Source organism: Lathyrus oleraceus, chromosome 7 (assembly GCF_024323335.1).
Source record: "Lathyrus oleraceus cultivar Zhongwan6 chromosome 7, CAAS_Psat_ZW6_1.0, whole genome shotgun sequence".
NCBI classification, from domain to species: Eukaryota; Viridiplantae; Streptophyta; class Magnoliopsida; order Fabales; family Fabaceae; genus Lathyrus; species Lathyrus oleraceus.
In genome coordinates, this window is record NC_066585.1 from 136,303,843 (window position 1) to 136,308,664 (window position 4,822).

The following is a 4,822-nucleotide window of genomic DNA, read 5'->3' on the forward strand; positions in this document are numbered from 1 at the left end:
AACTACGGCTACAGTATTCGGGTTTATGCACATATGCTCGACCTTAAGGGCTAATGCGTCCATTTTAGCTTGCATCATATCTATAGAGCTTAGTTCATGCACTCCTCCTTGGGCTTCCTTCTTCTCAACTGTCGCTCGTTCGACTCCCCATGATTGATGGTTTTGAGCAATATCTTCGATGAGGGAACTAGCTTCAGAATAAGGTTTGTTCATCAGAGCACCGCCTGCGGCAGCGTTGATGGTCATCTTCGTGTTATAGTGAAGTCCATTATAGAAGGTTTGAATGATTAACCAATTTTCTAAACCATGATGTGGGCATGCTCGTAACAACTCTTTATATCTCTCCCAAGCTTCGAACAACGATTCTCCTTGGTTTTGGGTAAATCTAGTTATATGGTTTCGAAGAACGGCGATCTTACTCGGGGGAAAGTATCTAGCAAGAAAAACTCTTCTAAGGTTATCCCAAGTCGTAATGGAATTGGGTGGAAGGGAATCTAACCATGATAGGGCTTTATCTCCGAGGGAAAAAGGGAATAATCTTACACGTATTGCCTCAGGAGAAGCTCCATTGGTTTTAAAAGTGTCTGCTAATTGAAGATATATTTTTAAATGTTGGTTTGGGTTCTCAGTGGCGAGACCTGCGAATTGTCTCTGTTGCACTAGTTGCAACAGGGATGGTTTAAGTTCAAAATTATTAGCCGGGATGGTTGGGTTTACTATACTAGAACTAGGTTCTTCATTTGATGGTTGAGCGAAATCTTTAAGAGGTCTTTGGTTTTGATCTTCGACCATAACTCTCTTAATTCTATGAAAGAATAAACGTGCGCGAGCGTAACGTTCAGGTTCTGCCAGAGGGTATACTAAGCTTAAACTTCCGGTGTTGCGAGTTCTTCGCATTGACCGGCGGGAAAATAGCCTAAGTCTAAATGATATAACAACAGGAAAACGAAATTTGACGAAATTGGTCCCCGGCAACGGCGCCAAAAACTTGATGCGTGCTCTTCGCAAGTATACGAACGCGTTAGAGTAATATAAAAGATTGTCGAATCCACAGAGACCAAGTGTCAATCTATCGTTATCTATTGTTATGGTGTTTATCAAAGGCAATCAAAATAGGTGTTTTGAGAGTGTGCAATGAAAAGTAAAGTATTGAATAAAGTTTAATTAATAAAGACAGGGTCGAATGTAATTCACATAATTAATTAATAATCCAAGTACTTGCTAATAGAATTACTTATGGGAAATGTTTCCTACTTTGAAAAGAACTAATTTAACGGGAACTGTCGCTTTCACGTATTCAGAACCGAGTTGTACTCCCTAATCAAACCCTCTTATTGTCACTTATAAAAAGGCGCGCATTGCATTAGAGTAGTAAACCTATTTTTAAGAAATATAGTATCTTGACTAAGTTGAAAAGTATTTTAACCTGGTTTTCTTAACCGAAAGAGGTTCTCACGAACCAGACTCTAAACTTATAAACGCGTCCGAAAATAGTTTTAAAATCTCTTTTCTTCTTAAATTAAAAACTCCTAATGAACTAAACAAAGCGCTTTCGCTGTTTTTGAAATAGTTAAAAACAATTAAGTTTAGATAGACGTTGGACGACTTTCGATCTTACCCAACGGAATTGAAGTGCGGGAAAACTTAAGTTGAAAGTTAAAATAGCCCTTAAGTGCTTCTACGAACAATTGTACAGATTATCGGTTCAATTACGATCCTTACATTCTAACCTTATAAATTTAGTTAGACATGGTAAAGTAAAAGTGCATTAATTTAAATATGTGCGGAAAGTAAATAAAAGTAGTGCGAGTGCAGGAAATAAATAAAGTAAAGCGAGTGCGGGGAAATAAATAAAGTAAAGCGAGTGCGAGAAGTAAATAAAGTAAAGCGAGTGCGGGGAAATAAATAAAGTAAAGCGAGTGCGAGAAATAAATAAAGTAAAGTGCGAGTGTGGAAAGTAAATAAAAGTAGTGCGAGTGCGGGAAATAAATAAAGTAAAGCGAGTGCGAGAAATAAATAAAGTAAAGTGCGAGCGCGAGGAAATAAATAAATAAAGGCAAAGTAATAAAAAACTGATCCAATCGGAGGGTTGAATAAAATGCAAAGCGGAAATGAAAATGGCGGCAGGATTAACTTCCTTCCAAAGTGCTCCAAACTCGATTACAGACTTGATCACAGACTTGATTACACAATTGTGGTAACACTCCAATGCGAAGCGATTACCACTTTAAAATACTGAATATATGCCTAAGTGAAACAAAGTTGCTCTGAGTTTTCCTCTGCTCTAAGTTTGGATGATTGAAAAAGTGATTTCGAGTTTCTATTTATAAGCAAGTAAAAAGATGGAAATGACAAGGATGCCCTTCAACTTGAAAATGGGAGGGAAAACGTTTCCTCTTGTGGCGCCCGCCACAAGGCCATGGCGCCCGCCACAAGGTCAATCTGAGGCGCCTTAGTGGAAGTAGTGGGGAACATGGAAGTTGAGGGAAGTTGAGCTTGGACACGTCATGGCAGGGTCTATGGCGCCAGCCATGGTGGAAGCCACAAGTACAAAATGCTGAATTTTAGGGTTTTTAGCTCTTTTTCACTCCTTTTCTCGATCGGGGCTCCGATTAAAGTAAAAACCTGAAAACAAAGAAAAACATAGTAATAACACAACAAAATGACAACAAAACTACTAAAATGCATGCGAAATCGGAGTCGAAAATACGGTGAACTTCAGTGTTATCACATACCATTTTAGGTCATATTTCATAAGAAAATGATGAAACGATTCAATGATGGAACTATATTCAATGTTCACATTCGCATAATGATTTTGTAAAACCAAAACAGAGTATGCTAGCCCACACCTGGATAAAATCCTTTGAGGTCGGTCACTACTACTGAAATACTCCCTCAACATCAAACATGCCTGGCGAGTCTTTGGGGGAAACTGTTCTGTGTCAACCAATAACCTGGAACCTATCAGTTTGTGCCGACCAAGATATGGGACCCTCCGTTCCATTCCGGTCAAAGATCTGAGTTCCACTAGTCCTTATCGGTCAAAGGCCCAATTGTACGAGGCCCGTTACCTGACCTACTCCGCCAGGTCCAAGGTATAAATACATTTGTAATGGGTTCTAAGGTACACACAATATCTAATTTCCACTTTCATTACCACTTATCTTAAACCCTAATTGACTTGTGCGTTGAAGTGCTAACCATACAAGTACCCCCTTTAGATCCACCGTATCGGAGATAGCAACACCGATATCAGCGTTGTATCAGCACTTATACATTTGGTTCAAGAAGCACCGTGATCACAACCTTCGATCCACGTTGTCACATCTGCAAAGAACATCGAAAGCTCCACTTCGCCATAGTTTTCATAATCATTTCTATTTCTAGCTCTCAACAGAATATCTCTCTCTCTCTCTCTCTCTCTCTCTCTCTCTCTCTCTCTCTATATATATATATATATATATATATATATATATATATATATATATATATATATATATATATATATATATATATATATATATATTAAGACACTTACAAATAGAAATGTTGTACTTTTGCTTAAGGCTTTTGATAATATTGATGTCCTTGGTTAATTCATTCAGGGTACTGCACTTGCTTAATTTATGCATGATACAACACTTGCTTAATTTATTCATAATGTTGCATTGGGTTTCTTTTACTTTTTTATTTTCTTAGAATTTTTTGGGCAATTATTATAATTGCAATTCTTAATTTTTTTGCAATTTATTTTCTTTGTTAATAAAGTAAAGACATTGGTAAATTGTGTTGATTTGTACATGTGCGTCCCTTAAAATTATTTCATCCATTGAATTTGTTTTTTTTTTAATTATTTGTTATGAATTGTATTTAATACAATTATTAATATTTTAAATGATTCGATTAAAATAAAAAAATCATCAAAGTCGCCTCTTTTATGGAAATTACTTATATAAAATATTAAATGGTAGTGTGTATATGTTTTTATGTGAGTATTGGTTGACTCAAAGGAAAATTGATATTTAACATACATGATTATATACACACACTTATAATAATAATAATTAAAGTGTGATAATTTAAGGCTTCACATGTGATTGATAAATCTATCCAAATAGATGTTTAGTATTTGACATGTTTTATCATCAATGTTGGATCGTTATAACAAGAGTATCACTAGCAATTAATATTATTATCCAAAGACTTGATATCGATGGTGCATTAGCTATCTTGAGATGATTTATGAAATTATTTGAACATATATTATTTGAGAATATTTATGATTGATTTCAAATCATCATGTAAGTATATTTATATATATTTTTTGTTCCCTTCACAATTAATATTGTTATTATATCTACTAACATGAATTTAGTCATCGTTCTTAATGGTGCAAACTTTAATGGATGGAAGAAGAACATTTTAATTGTTCTTGTCTGCATGGATATTGACCTTGCATTAAGGATGGAGCAGCCCCCTTCTCCTATAGACTCCATTACCTATTAGGAAAGGAGAAATCATGAGAAATGGGACCACTCCAATCGAATAAGTCTTATGATCATAAAAGTGTGGAATTCTAGAGACATTTAGGGGTATTATATCTAAATAAATAGTAAGTGTCAAAGATTTCCTTGCAAAAATCGAAAAGTGCTTTTCTAAAAGCGATAAGACGGAAACAAGACACTCATCTATAACTTGATTTGTATAAACTATAAAGGAAAAGGAAACATAAGAGAGTATATTATAAAAATTTCTAACATGTCTTCTAAACTTAAGGCACTAAAGCTTGAGTTGTCAGATGACAAACTCTTGCATTTGG

At 35.3% G+C, this 4,822-nt stretch overlaps 1 non-coding gene across 1 annotated transcript; it reads left to right on the forward strand.

The window, feature by feature from the left end:
* Positions 1 to 301: 301 nt before the first annotated feature.
* On the forward strand, positions 302 to 408 carry LOC127110034 (small nucleolar RNA R71). The gene has a single exon (XR_007797273.1). It is a non-coding gene; the product is annotated as a small nucleolar RNA R71 (small nucleolar RNA).
* Positions 409 to 4,822: the final 4,414 nt, after the last annotated feature.